Source organism: Dermacentor variabilis, chromosome 9 (genome assembly GCF_050947875.1).
Source record: "Dermacentor variabilis isolate Ectoservices chromosome 9, ASM5094787v1, whole genome shotgun sequence".
NCBI lineage: Eukaryota > Metazoa > Arthropoda > Arachnida > Ixodida > Ixodidae > Dermacentor > Dermacentor variabilis.
In genome coordinates, this window is record NC_134576.1 from 114645211 (window position 1) to 114660716 (window position 15506).

A 15506-nucleotide genomic window follows, 5' to 3' on the forward strand; every position below is an offset into this window, starting at 1 on the left:
TAACCGCTATCCCCCATACCCAGTGTAGGGTGGCAAACCGGAGACTCATATCTGGTTAACCTTCCTGCCTTTACTCTTCGTTTTCTCTCTCTCACTATCTCTCTCTCTCTCTCTCTCTCTCTCTCTCTCTCTCTCTCTCTCTCTCTGTATAAACTGAATTCTCTTCAATTCATCTGTCGAAACCACAGGAAGATCTTGGCCTATGTATTTTCCAGATTGTCAGGTCAATTGCCAACTCTGTATGCTCCTTGTTCATATCCCATTGCCGGTACGACTGACCTTCCTTGGTTGACAAGCCAAAAGCAAGCGGTTCAATGCTCTCGGCGCTGCACTGACAAACACCTGCCGTCGCCGCAATCGGATCTTTCGGTCCTATTGCAAACGCCTGCGTTTTATTGCGATAGCACTCATATGGACACTCCAGGCACATTTCTGCCGTCGGCGTCGGCGTGAGGTTCCGGATAAAGCCCGAGGGCGACAAAATCACCGCCGGGCGCCGTATGCTGTATGTGCGAGTGAAAGCATGCGCGAGCGAGAGGGCGGCGTTGTGCTCCTGCAGTCACTGCGCATTTCGCGACCGCATGCAAGAGGAACTGTCGATCGTGGCTCAATCTCGTGCGCCATATGTGGAGGAAAGCAGGGAGGCAGTGCGGAAGGGCAGCGAAGGCGGCTGTGACTTCGTCAACAAGTGCTTACTGCGCGCGGTCGCGCTCGCCGTATATTGAAAGGGATCTGCAGACGGGTCATACCTTTGTGCGCGTTGTTTTCTCGGCGATCTTGCGTTGAATCGATAGACCGCGCGAAAGTCACTTCGCTCGCTGCTGCTGCCGCACTTGCTCACACCAGCGTTTTGAGAGGCGAGAGTCCACACTCATCGATTGCGATGTGTTCACGTTTCCTTGTGCGCGCTGACAGCGTCCTTGTTAATGTATTTAGCAAGCGAATAGTTCCAACTTCATACGGACGATAAAACTTCAGTGAACTCTCACTTGAGTGAACTTCAAGGGACCGAAAGAAATAGTTCACTTAACTGAAAGTTCACTAAACTGAATATTCACTAGACCAACATAAGACATGGCGTACAGAGTCAAAAGTTTGAAGTGCAATTCATGGAGCAAAAGACATGGCATCCATAGTGTTAGAAATGAGTGAAATGGAATTTGTACATATCAACAAGTACAAGGTTCATAACAGTTATAATGCTGCCTTTCTCACTTAAAAAAATCTGTAATCTTCTTCTGCACTTGTACTTTTAAAGCACAGGAAGTAACAAAACTGTCCAAATAGTCAATGTTTTTGTACACTTCTTCTGGCACAGCTTGCTGTTGAGACACAAAGTCTCTCAACTTTCCGATGTACCCTACAACCTCAGCTAGAGTTATACGGCTTGAAACTGGCTCGGCGATGCTACTTTGTTCATGGCCTCCGAGATTACATGCTTGCTCGTTCTGTGCTGGCAATCACGCAGGCCATGCCTCGTTGCCGTTAGTTTTCCGCGCCGCCGCTTTGCCCCAGGGGCACTGTAGCGCCAGCGACGTTACATTGCCGATCGTAAAAATAGGGTAAAAATAACCTTTGGTCCTCTGAGCGACTTCGTTAAATTGAAATATTGACTGTTCCGAAATTCGTTTAAGTGAAACATTTTTGCATAGAATCTATAAGAAAACTGCCGGGGATTTTTAAAAAGTTCATTATTCTGAAATATTCGGTAAACCGATGTTCGTACAACTGAGAGTTTCCTGTACTATATATCCTTACTTCGTATAGCTGTCTACTAATTTGCTACCGCAATCGATGCTTCGTTTTTCGGGCGGAACTGCAACTTTTTCGAACTCCTAACCCGCTGGAAGTGTTACCGAAGTTGTGTAACACGCACAAGCTCTATCCTAATTAGCAAGAGAAAAAAAAGAAGGGGTGGGGGAGGCGAGAGGGGTGATTCAAGATGAAAGGACAAACGGAAAGAGAATAGCTTCAAAAACAAACAATGGAGAGAATAAACATCATAAAATAATGTAGGGGAAGAAAAAAGCAAGACAAGCAAGGCAGCTGTCAAGAATAGAAAATAATTATAATTAAAAATTTCCGTAGCCTAACTCATGTATTTATACGTCTTGTCGGCAAAACATTCTGTAATGCAGAAAGTGAGCGAAAAAATGAACAGACCCGGGCAGCCAAAGAATAACCGGCTGCCATCATGTTCAGGGCTAGAGGCTCTTCACTCGAGATGGTGGTCTACTCAGTGCGCGCAACTGTGCGCTAAATTCTCATGCCGCGAGGAACTTACAATTCACCCCCACCGGTGTAAGTTGGTTGGTTAATTGGTGTTTAATGGCGCAAAGGCTACTCAGGCCATGTTGCGCCAGTCAAGTCCGAAACGCAGCGCAAGGTTAAAGCAGTTAAACCTGCCCTGCATTATCCCTCCTCCACCGGTGTGTCTGTACGGTTGACCGAACTTGAGGCACAGTTATCAGGTCTGTCTTGTGAAACGCCCTTCAGCGGTCGTTGTGAGACACCGACCTCAATCTCCCGTAGCTAAGGTCTTACTTGGAACGCGGAACACCGTTATCCTAACGTAAACTCATTAAACTTCTTAATCCGCACACCACCTATATTTCATTCCGAAGTGTTATGTGCAGTGACGCACTGCTATACACCGCGTAGAGGAAATGGTCCAAATCGTCTTGCGCAACGCAGGAGAAAAAAGAATAGGTGACGTGACATTGCAGCTCGCGAGTGTGTTCGTATACACGCGTGAAGCAAATGCAGCTCACAATGCTCACCGGCATGTGATGTATACCGCAGCTGCGCGGAGCGGATTCACCCCACCCGCTTGTTCGCCGTCATTGCTTTTATTCTCACAGCTGTGTGGCAGCTTTAAAAGGAAACACTCGGCAGGTGAGCTCCGCTTCGCCTGGATTACACTTTGAGCCGCTGTGCGCGGCTCTATCCGCATTCTGTTGTACATGCACGTGGAAGAGACTCCGGAGTGCATGCCCCTACGTTCACGCTTGCTGTATCACTTCTTACAGATGGACCGTAGGGTGCTGAATAGAATTAGGGTCGATCAACCACCACCGACAGCGTGAACTGCGTGGTTTATAGTCCTTGTGAAATTGCGCGAAAGCTGCCGGACTGTGCTCAGTGGCTGTGCTGTTCTTTTGCGAAGTGCAAGGCCGCGATGTAGCTTCTCGGTCGCGGCCGCCGCATTCCGTTGAAAGCGATCGCGTACCGAGCTTTGAGTGCACGTTATAGAAACCATGATGGTCAATATCAATTGAAGTCCGACACCAGCGGCGTCTGTCATAGCTTTGGGACGTTAAACCTCGGCATGTGTTCGCATGTCAGGTGACTTGCACAGAAAAACTGACACATATACACGACGTGTAACCATATCGCGCGCAAGGTCACGCGTGTACGTATATGCGTAGTGCCGTTCCAGTTTGTGCCACCTGAAAAACCGCAGTTTCACGTCATGCCGACCAATTCTCGGCGAAGCACTTTGGAACTTTACTCGCGCTTCTCTTCCTCTGTAAGGCTCAAGGACCACTGATTTTAGGATGGTACCTTTTCGTGTTTCGATACAAAAAAATGGAAATCACTCACCACCAAGGACCATCTATCTCGTACCAAGGAAGGCACGAGATAGAGTTATCCTATAGATAGATAGATAGATAGATAGATAGATAGATAGATAGATAGATAGATAGATAGATAGATAGATAGATAGATAGATAGATAGATAGATAGATAGATAGATAGATAGATAGATAGATAGATAGATAGATAGATAGATAGATAGATAGATAGATAGATAGATAGATAGATAGATAGATAGATAGATAGATAGATAGATAGATAGATAGATAGATAGATAGATAGATAGATAGATAGATAGATAGATAGATAGATAGATAGATAGATAGATAGATAGATAGATAGATAGATAGATAGATAGATAGATAGATAGATAGATAGATAGATAGACTGACGGACGGATAGACTTACGGACAGACGGAAGGATAGACGGATAGATGGACGGACGGATAGACGGATAGAGAGATATTCCTCGCCCTTGCGCCAATGAACCCCATTAGTCATCATAGATAGATAGGTAGCTAGAATCAATCAATCAATCAATCGATCAACCTGCTCGAGTGGCACTTAACCATTTCTTTTTTTCTTGCTTTTTTTTTTGCTTAAACTCACTCTTTCTCCGGCTCTCTGTCTCGCTCTTGGCTACTTGCGTTCTACACGCCTCAGGGACTCGAGCCTTATTGTGTTCGCTCGGGATTACACCGTTCCGCGCAGGCACCCGTGCCCGCCCTGCCACCTTCCTGCAGGCCGGGCTTTACCGATGGAGCCGTCGCCGCCTAACGAGCTTGTGTCGTGCTCGTCGACCGTGCAACCCCGACCGACAAACCTACCAGCCAACTAGCACCGGCGCATCGATCTAGTCGTCGTGGCTCGCCTCGCCGAGCGGCGCGTTTGACGAAGCGGAGACGAAGAGCGCCAGCTTTCGCGTGTAGCGAAAGGGGTTTCGACGAGTATCGGGCGAGAAGGGAGCCGCGGCACGGCCATGTTTTCTCCCGCCTAATTAAATCGTTAGGAATCGTCCCCCGAGTTCCAGGCTTTAGGATACGTATTAGTTTGTGGTTTGTCGACATTTAACGCTATACGAAGCCCCAAGCGAGAGGAATCAAGTAGTGCAATAATTTTCTTAGATTTTATTCACCCAAATGGTTCGCTATAAACAGGAAAAAGCCTATTGTGGGATCAAAGGATAGAGATTCCGGTACCGCCGTTAACTCAATCCTCGGAGTACGTGTTGAGACTTCAACTATTGCTTCAGCTATCTAAAAATGCCGCCATTGCTTGTTCTAGTTGAGCATGTTTTTCAGGAATACGACTGGAATAAAACTAGTTTAAAGAGATTAGAATTAGCATCGAATGAAAGTAGTGAAATGGGATCTAGAGTTGCTCTTCGTCAAGTTATGCCTAATTGTAATTTAAGTATGCTGAAGGAGGAAAGGGAGAGGGGGATCTGTTAATCCTCCAACTCGCAGGCATGGAGTCTCATAGTTCGCAGAATAGGTGACGGTGTCATAAATTTGTTCTCTTTTCATTACGCTGACAAATGGGAAGTACGCCTGACTATCCCTAACGCACCACTCAGGCGCAATACTTTGCCGCAAGTTTGGGCGCGGCTATCTTTGAGCTTGGTATAGACCACGGATTCCTGCGGTACGTTCAGCCTTCAACACTGACCGACTTCATTTCTGCAGTTTTAACATCTGCGGTACAAAATAAAAATAAATCAAAAGGTAATTTATTGCAGTTTGGTTAGGTCTAACTATTTCTAATTATCTATCAGTCCGTGAGGTTCGCCATCCGTTGTTTCTGCAAGCAACATACCAGCTTGGCATTTAAAAATGCTGTGAACTGACGAATTCGCAACGTTCCGCGCCGGGGACACCGCACTCGCATGACATACATGGGCAGAGTGAGACAAAGACGTGCTTGCAGACGTCTCGAAGATGTCTCGAACTAGTTCTATCAGTCTGTGTACGATGCAGCCGCAGCATGGGTACGAAGGCCGTTACATAGGCACATGCCACTACATAGTCATGCACGCCTGCTGCGCGTGCAAACACCAGGGCGTACAAAACGCTTGCAACACGCGCGCGCTTGCATACGTGACCGCAGTGTTGGCCACCTGAGCACTGGACCGTTCAACCGGAGCCAGCGAAGGAAGATAGCGCCTGCATTCTGAAAGCCTCGCAACCCCACACGATGATTCCCAGCTCACGCGACGTTATCACACGCGTACAAGCCACAAAAAGCCGAACAACGTCGCGTGCATCGCATAGAAACTGGCTCCTTCTGTCTTCCACTTTTTTTGTTTACGCATGGGTTTCGGTAAATAACGAAAAAAAACGAAATAGAAATGCTGAAACTAGTTCGGCACGCTAGCGGTTGTGAAGCAGCCGTTAGTCGTTAATCGCCTTGACCGGTAAAACGCTGTGTGCCCGCACTTTGTGCCACCGCGATTATGTTCGTTTCTCGCTGAATCTGGGCATTTGGAGTGGAGGTCAAGAGTCATGTCAGCCTCTTTGTAACGAGTTCCGTCTGCCTGTTTCGTAATAGAAACGGGCGCTCGCCGGTTGTACGCTACTAACCAAACCGTGTTAAACCTTCTATTCCGTCGGCGTAGCGAAAAAGAGTGACTACCTGCGATTAACGGAGGACGTCTGCTTCTCGTTCTCTGTTCCTGGCGGCTTACGCAAACCCGTAGCATTCGTCGCAATGGGTGCAATTGGTGATATCAAGTATAGTAATTAATCAATGTCTAGAGGGAGTAGTTTTGCTCGCGCATCGCAATTAGCTGACCTTTCCATTAGCGAGCACGTCGCGTCAGTCTCGGGACCCATTTGTTTGTAGCAGGCTGTACATTTGTTCGGCCGATAGTGGAGAAGCAATTAAAGCCATACGAAGGCGGTCGTGGCTTAATGTCTCTGCCGCGTAGCACATTTTCCTATCGCTGGCAGAAGAGACCTAATTGGGGATAGTAGCTTGAACATCGTCATTCTGAAACAGTGCAGCCCACGACACTGTGAGAAACGGCCATAGTTGTCGTCATCACGCAATCCTGTCGTTAGAGCTGTTGTTTCGGGATTGGCGCTGATTATAGGTTTGTGCAATACTAGCAGGGTGATTCCCAGTATGAAACGACTGGTCTAGGAACAAATGCTTGTTCAGGTTCTTTCTGCTCTGTTCAGAAACAACCTGTACAGATTTATGTACAGTCGTCGAGGCATACCGTTTGAAATTTGTGGCTCGAGCAAGCAACAGTTTCTGAGAGCGGCGCGAGCTCGCATTATGGTTTCGGCTGCGTCGCTTAGAATAGGCTGGGGAAGACGACGAAGTGTCTTCTTGACAGAACGCTTGTTTCTGTGCTCTCTGAATTTTTGGTGAAATCTTCGCCTTTCGGGGTGCCTCACCTCCCCGTCTTGCGGCCATGGACGCGGAGCATGCAAGAGGCCCGCATGGCCAGAAGTCATCACGGCTGTCAACCGCAAGGAAGCGAGTTGGCTCCCCCAGCGACACCGAGGACACCGAGCTGTACTCTATGTCGGAAGACGACTCATCCGACGACGGCTTCATACCCGTCCGGAGTAAGAAGGCGAAGAGAAAGATCGCCAGCACAGCGCCGTCAACTCCTGCGAGCACTACGACTATGAAGTCAAGGCCTGCGCGCTGGCCACACGTCATCGTCTTTATGCCGGAAGAACCGCCAAGCAACCTACGGTTGCTGAACAGGCAATCCCTATCCATTTTTCTGGAACGTGCGGTGCCGGATCAAATTAGACATCAGAATAAACCCACGCAAGAATATACTCGCCATAGACGTGTACAACACGAGTGCGCTTGGAAAACTTCAAGAAATCATGGAGCTAGGCGGAATCAAAATGCGCCCCTTCAGCCCGATCGACGAGACATCGATAGCCGGTGTAATTTACGAAATTGATATTGTCATTCCCAATGATGATTTACCTAGCCTCATTAAGCCGGCAAACGAGGGCACGATCATTACGCAAGTGCGCCGTCTTGGGAATACGCGCTGCGTAAAAGTAATCTTCAAGGGGGATTGTATACCATCCCACGTTAAAGTCGGACATTTTCGACATCCGGTTCGACCATTCATCCAGAAGCCACTTCAATGCCATCAGTGCTGCAGGCTAGGACACGTCAAGGGCGTGTGTCCCAACTCGCTACTGTGTCCCCGTTGCGCTGAATCTCATGCAGAAGAGACCTGTGGTGCCACAGTTCTGAAATGCGCCAACTGTAGCGGCCCTCACACGGCCTCGTCGAAAGACTGTCCCCGCATCAAGATGGAGCGCGCGGTTCTGAAGCAAATGGCCAGAGACAATTCGACCCACAGGGAGGCAGCCGAAGCAGTCCGGCGCCGGCGTCGACGTCGGCACCGTCGTACGTCTTCAAAGAAGGCGCATGCGCGAAGCGATTGTACCCGCTCCACTTCGGTACCACTTAGTCGCGACGCGAAAGGGCCCACCACTTCCACGAGGGAATCAGATAAGACTCTTTCTTTAGAGGAATGGCCTACGCTACAGAGCCGCCCCCTTGCTAAGGAACCTCACAAGGTCACTACCCCACCGGAGCCTTCTCCGTTCGTTGATGATTCACCTAAAACAGATCGTCAAGTCATCTCGGTGCTACGTTTCCTCATGGAGGCCATCCGAACGATTTTCGTTGAGATGGGGACACCGCCTGCTCGAATCGCACTTAAAGTGCTGGATGCCTTAAGCCCAGTGATTTAATCCCTCAACTAGAAAGATGGCTACCCATACCCCATCCTTCCGAAAAGAAGTCAAGGCAGCGTCCGTCATGCAGTGGAACGCCAGAGCGCTAAAATCACGAATTTCAGATTTCCGTCAGTATGTGCACACCAATGTGTTTCCACTCATCGTCATTTGTGAGCCCAACTTGTCGAAACCAATCAGACTGTCAGGGTACGAATGGATCATGTCATCAACAAATTGTTCATGCAGCAAAATCATCGTTTTTGTTCGTCGTGAACTCACCTATCTTTTGCAACCAATTGCGCCCCACGACGACAATCAGTATATATGCATCATAGTTAAAAAGAACAAACTCTTGTTTACTCTCATAGGCGTGTATATATCGCCTTCCAGCAATTTCGACACTAAAAGATTAGCGGATATCTTGAGTGTTTGCCCCGCCCCATGGGTCATCATAGGAGATTTCAATGCGCACCATCCAGCATAGGGAAGTACAAAGGCAAATGCAAGAGGACGAAGATTATCAAGCATTGCCTACAACTATGGCCTTACTCTCTTGAACGATGGTAGCCCCACCTTTCTTCGAGGCGTGACATACGGCAGCTGCCTCGACCTTGCTTTCGTCTCCAACTCTCTCGCCAGATGTGTAAGTGGTTTCCAGATATTGAGACACATGGGAGATATACAGATGTTGAGACACATCACGTGACGTTTAAGTGGCTACCAAGTCACTGCGGCGTCATAGGAAATGAAGACGTCGATAAAGCCGCTCGGACAGCTCTTGAAGACACACAGGAAGAGGCCATACCACTTTCACGGTCCGACGCAGCTAGCATACTTCAAGTGCTTGCACGGGAGATCACGCTCTCTCTATGGTGCACACCAAGCAGCCAGACCAACCGGAGCAATCGTCTACACGACCTGCCCTCCTTGATGCATCTCTGTATGCCAACTGGACTCCGCCAAAGTGAGGCCACCCTGCTTTATCGCTTATTGTTAGGGGTGGCCTTCACGAAATCTTACTCGTTTCGCATTGGGATGACCGACAACGCTCTCTGCAATGCCTGTCTTTGCGAGGAACACATTCTGTGCGAGGAACACATTGCGAGGACGCTGAAACACATTCTGTGCGACTGTACTGAATATAATGTTCAGAGACAGTCCATGGCGTCCGTTCTAGCGCACCTTGACAATAGACCATTGTCAGTTGCAACCATTTTCACATATCGCCGACAGAAGACATCGCAGCTGAAGGCGACGAAGGGACTACTTCGGTTTATGAAGGAGACGGGCTTGGACAAGCGGCTATGACAGTGTTGTCACGTACCACGCAAGAGTGACAGACTGTAACCAACGCTGTGTGTGCCGTGTTATGTGCTCTCTATCTCTTCTCCCCATCTTTCATCACCCCATCCCGCTCCCATGTGTAGGGTAGTAAACCGGTTAGGTTAAACTGGTTAATCTCCCTGCCTTCCTTCTCCACTTTTTCCTTCCTTCCTTAGAATAGGCTGCACGAAAAAATGAAAACAAATGAATAAAATAATAAAAGGCGTGTAGGGAATCTTTTAAGTACTATGTATGACAACTGTTAGTGTCGGCCGCCTGAAATCGAGATCCGTTAGGACACCACTGGTTTTCTTTGAAGTCGGGAATTCATTTGCATACACTTTAGGGGGAACTGATGAGCTAGCAAGCGTTATGCCTTGTTCCTGGAATCCTCCTAATTGGCTTTTCATTATTGATCTCTTGACTTTTTCACAGTAGCTGGACATTCTTTCTATTTATGTGTATCACTATGGTCGACGGCGTCTCTGTGAGCGCATATTTTTCTCCCTAGTGTTTCACCAGAGGGCGAAGCCTCAGGCTTGAGCCAACATTTGTGTGTGTGTGCGCGTGTGTGTGTGTGTGTGCGTGTGCGTGTGTGTGTGTCATCATCATTATCATTTTGGTAAAATCCTCCAACTCGGGCACAGTGTTGCACTTACGGTCTCTCCGCAGTAAACGTTCAGAGCTTGTCGCATATTTTCGCATATGATACTCATTACTGTTTGCCGTACCTATGAGATGCAGTCTGCACTATGCGTTGCATACAATTAGCTAGAAAGAAATTGAATTATCCTTGCATGCTGACCGGAGACTCGTAACGGCGAAGTCACTTGTGCCGGCACTCGCTGAAAGAGTTAAGGCAGATTAAGGCTCGCTTGCACATAATAAGGAGAGGAATGAGTTCGCTTCGAGTCACGTAGTGGGGAGGGCGTTTACACTAATTGCTGTTAGCGTGGTCAAAGTACGTTGGCACTTACGTGAGCCTGTTTAGAAGCAAATGAAATCATCCCTGTGCTCGAAACAGAGACAAATCTGAGCGTACGCACTAGTGGCAGGGTCTGATTAGTTTAGCCTTACCGGTAAACACCTGCATAATGTTCAGAGCCTGGCGCCAGCTTGTACTAGCATGTGTTTATTTGTTTAAGCTATTAAGGAGATGCTGATGTCTTTTTTTTTAGATATATATGCTTTTGGTTGCTCTGACGTGTGAGGACGAGAGGGACGACGACATATCATGTAATGGAGAAAGAAAAAACAATATCTGCAGTGACGGTTCACAACTAATAAAGAAAATAAGTAAATGTTTAGTCGGAGCGCGTTTAGAGCTAATAAACAACAGCGATTACGCTATAGCTGAAGTCATTATTCATATCTCACGTTCTTTTGAAGTTGGAGCTCTATTGAGGAAGTGTCTGGAGCGGAGATTTCGTCATAGTGCTAGAAACCATTAGGGCTATCGGTGTTATTATGGGTATAACATTTGCCTTGTTGCATTGTATTATTGTAGTATTGAATACGCGACCAAGAACTGCACGACGGCGTAATGCGTATAAATCATAAGTCTAAAGGTTTGCTGACCCAAGAGACAACATCCGTCTTCGAAAACATTTCTCCTCTCAACGATCCGCCTCACTAAAGACAGTTTCTACTGGCATGCTGTTTAAAAGGGGACGGCAAAAAATAGTCACCTAACCGGCTTAAGCTAATCAGGTTTTACTATATCTATTGCATTTTAGCATTTTGCCTATCGCTACTTTATAACCTAAAGATACCCATGACACTAACAACCCCATCTCCATCTTTTTTTCCACCAATAAACCAAACGCATCTTGCTTATCAGGATTGTAGTTCAGTTAAGGCTTCCATCTGCATTGAATCCCAGCACTTCTGAAATGTGGATGTTCCCTACGGTTCTTGATGTCTGATGATTGGTTCTGATGACGGTTCTTGAAGACACTGCCTGACAACGTGCCGAGTTGATTCCAGACTTCTTTTCTGCTTCAGATGCACGCTTTATTTTACTGCAAATATTTATGCTTGCATCCTTTTGTGGTCCGGCCTCGAATAAGAAGTCGCGGCCCGTTATATTTTACAAAGTTTTGTTTCTGCTTTTGCCAACTTTGTAAACATCCATAGACATTTTTTTTCATCCTTTGCTCAATATTTACCTTTTCCATTTCTTTCGCTTTCGCTTTGACGACTCCTGGTTGTCTATTTGCACTTTCAATTACCCTGTGTACAGGGTGTCCCAGCTAACTTTAGCTAGAGTTTAAAATATGCGGATGTCACATAGCTGGACAAAACCAAGGTAATGTTGTTTGCCGTCGACTGGAGATACTTGAGTTATTTCTTCCACACTTCTTGCATCACCTCATATTTATTGAAGCCTCGGAGTGCTCTACGTTTCATTATATCTGCTTTCCGCTTCTCCTTCATCCTCAGATATTCCTGGGGAGTTCTGGAGCAAGTCTTTCGAAGAAAGTGAATTGCCGCGCCACCCGCTGGTAAGTCATTGCACTTCAATGACACCACAAGGTAGAGTGAAAATTTTATAACAAGGTGCTCTGAATGTATACTTGAATGCGATCTAGTCAAGGTGTGCTTCTCAAGAAACTTCTTGTATTTTTGAAACACCTTGGAGCGTCGTTGAAGAGCAATTTGTTCTTTAGTCGCGAGGTGGTGCTGTAGCACGCACAGAATGGGCAAAGTAGTCAAGGTAGTCTGTAACTAACCACGGAGTAATTTGAATTTGGACAACTCGCAATCATCACAAAGAATGAAAGAGAAGAAGATAAGAGTGGTCCAAGTGCAACCAGTTGAGAATGAACGTGACGAAAACTCTAGCTATATTCTTTTTTCACTCGAAACACACTTTTTTTTTAACGAAACACATACATTCCGCCTCGTAGATGACGGGATCAATATTGTCAGCGAAATAATGAAGTCGGTGTTACCGCATTCGGACACGTTGTCTCAACAAGTTGGTAATGTCCGCGACGAGTTAAACCGTTTCGCTGAACTGTTTAAAAGATGCCGCTACATTTTGCAAACTAGCGTTAAATGTGTTATATATCATGCTTTATTTTCATCTTTACTTACGAGGAATCTTCAGTTTCGGCCCATTTTCAATGCCCCCTTTTCAACTACGTGTAAAACACAGAAAGGCGTTTCTAAGATGACCCTTTGGTTGATTTTAGTGGAATTTGTCGCATCTGAGAGGTAAAGTCAAATTCTAGTGACCGCTGGAAGCGAAATTTCAGTTAAGGGCCTGAATGTTCTTACAATCATTGCCAATAATGGGTAAGTTCGGTAGAAGCACGGCGTTCTCAAATTCGTAGCTCTGCCCCTACTCCAGATACGTCAGCACTCTAACCTGTATCCGTTAGAAACTCCGGATAAAACACATTTTATGTATTAGTTTGTATCTTACATAAATTTGTTACAATGTTTACACGAGTTTTGCAATAGTTTCACTCACATATTATTGTTGTGTTGAAGGGTCACGTATAACGAACAATTTTCTCCGCTTTAGATGTACTATTAATGCAATTTACATGACTTTGATGTAGTTTCTCATTGGTGAGTTACAGAGGTGCGAACTTGATAGCATCGTTTCCTGAAAATTTGCGATATTAAACAACTTTTGTAAAACCATTTTCTCCCTATACAAAAAATCAGCCTGCGCTAGATTCTAACTTTTTGTTTTGTATGCAACTAATCACATCGAATTTGCTGCAGTAGTTGCCGGGAAAAAATTAATGCTTTACCATGCATTTCGAAGGAAGCCCCCGAGCTAAAAGTTCCTGCCAACTACTGCTACCTAGACTGGAGCACGCCTTGAATAGAAAAAAAGAATGCATGGTGAGGTTGTTGGAATGTCAGACATGCGTGGTTCTCCCCATTGCAAATGTCCCTATGCGCCTCACTATTTTTCTGTCTTTCGAATATTGAAGACCTAATCTATCTAATCTTTTCACCTGTCCTGCGCCACTCATCGTTTACCGATAAAAACCGAAAACAACCATTACGTTTGCTTGTTTAATACAGACTACAGACCATTTCAGGCACAACATTCGAAAGTAGGTTGCCTAACATTCATGGATATCCCGCACAAGATACAGTAACCACTCGATATGGTTCCTGATAGCACTTATGCTGTACTTGGCATAAATTCCTTAACTGATGTGTAAGCGATCATTATTGCACACGTCTTTTATGCGATCATTTTGAGTCGTAGCGCAATCTTTCAGGCTATCATTTTTATGCGTTTGTCGCGCTCGCGCTTATCTATAGTGTTTCCTCCATGCGGGTTCCTTTGCAGTGTTGTATTGGTGACCAGTTTAATTTTCTGGTGCCATGCATTAGTAAATTTTTAACGTTTATTTTTTTTCTTGGGGGGGGGTTCAAGCTCTGTCGCACTCGCCGCCGAACTATATGGGGGCCAGAGCTTTGTCAAGCTGTAATATGTAGCTTTTGCTCAGTAACTCCATGTTTATGTTTAGAAAAAATAACATTCATTCGTTCGTTCATTGATTCACTCATTCATTCAGAAATAGTGATGGTAAACAGAATGCGGAGGTTGGAAAGAAGGAAAGTTTGTGCAGGTTTAGAAATTGGCAAAAAGAAAGGAAAAAATCAGGAGCAGGAATTTGTGCGATAACACACACACAATGGCTCCTGTGTGAGTATAAATGTGTGCCTTTTCCGTTCGTGTCCAGTTCGCGCTTTTTAACGTTCTTATGTGCCCACTCTGGGGAACTTTATTTCTTGCACAAGGGGCTCTTTCCTGAATCTGCTTCATGATCCGTGTGCTCCTGTAGCACAGTTGCTGCTTTAGAGTAGCGCCTCTGCTTGTTTGCTCACGCTTTTTAAATGCGAGGTATTTCTGGGAAACCTTTGCCACTTCTACAGTGTCTCTGTCTGTCTGTCTGTCTGTCTGTCTATCTATCTATCTATCTATCTATCTATCTATCTATCTATCTATCTATCTATCTATCTATCTATCTATCTATCTATCTATCTATCTATCTATCTATCTATCTATCTATCTATCCGCCTGCGTCTTGGTGCTCTCATGGTCATTTCGTTAACTTGGTAGGCACCAAAATTGACATAGGATAATAAGATTGTCTGACGAACTTAAAAGGTTGATCAAGAGATGAATATCATGACATGTGTGACACAATGTTAAAGTTGCTGAAATCCAGCGCCGCCAATCAGCGCTGCCTTTCTTGTGCTGCTGCTGCGCCATGCCTAGCGGGCAAGATTTAAGTGGCGGCAGTAGTCGCACTCGGGAGAATAAAAAAAAACATGCGAATTCCTTACTACTAGGCGTGCTTGGCCTGTTTCTTCGGTGGCTGCGCTTCGCGGGTCAACATGGTTGACATTCACTGAGCCATACCCCATTGTATCAAGTGGCGACGAGGTGAAAAGTTTCAAGTGAGTACGTTCCCGCACGGCTCGTCCACCCGTTCAATATGCCAAATTTCGGCAGTCTCGAGCCATTCGAGGGGGGAGGAAACGGCTGGCCTTGCTATGTGGACCGACTCGAAGTATTTTTCGCGGCGAACGATATCGCCGAAGACAAGCAAACGTCCGTATTTATCAGTTGTTGCAGGCAGAAGACGTATGCGTTACTTCACACTTTGGTAAAATCCGACAAGCCGAGTTACAAAACCCTCGAACAGATTCTCTTGGTTCTTGGAAACTACTATTGCCCGAAGCCGTCTGCAGTAGTGCAGCGTTTCCGTTTCAACTCCCGAGTTCGCGCGGACGGCGAATCTATCAGCGGTTTCATTGCAGCGCTGAAAAGCCTCTCTGAGCATTGCAACTTCTGTGCCGAACTAGAAAACATGATACGCG

At 46.2% G+C, this 15506-nt stretch overlaps 1 protein-coding gene across 1 annotated transcript in view; it reads left to right on the plus strand.

Moving 5' to 3' along the window:
- The window catches only part of LOC142557322 (beta-1,3-galactosyltransferase 5-like), a 247414-nt gene that overhangs the window by 79538 nt on the left and 152370 nt on the right, over window positions 1-15506 (plus strand). The window contains exon 2 of the mRNA XM_075669066.1: window positions 12087-12148. The gene's annotated coding sequence lies outside the window, so the exon portion shown is untranslated. The remainder of the gene's footprint in view (window positions 1-12086; window positions 12149-15506) is intronic.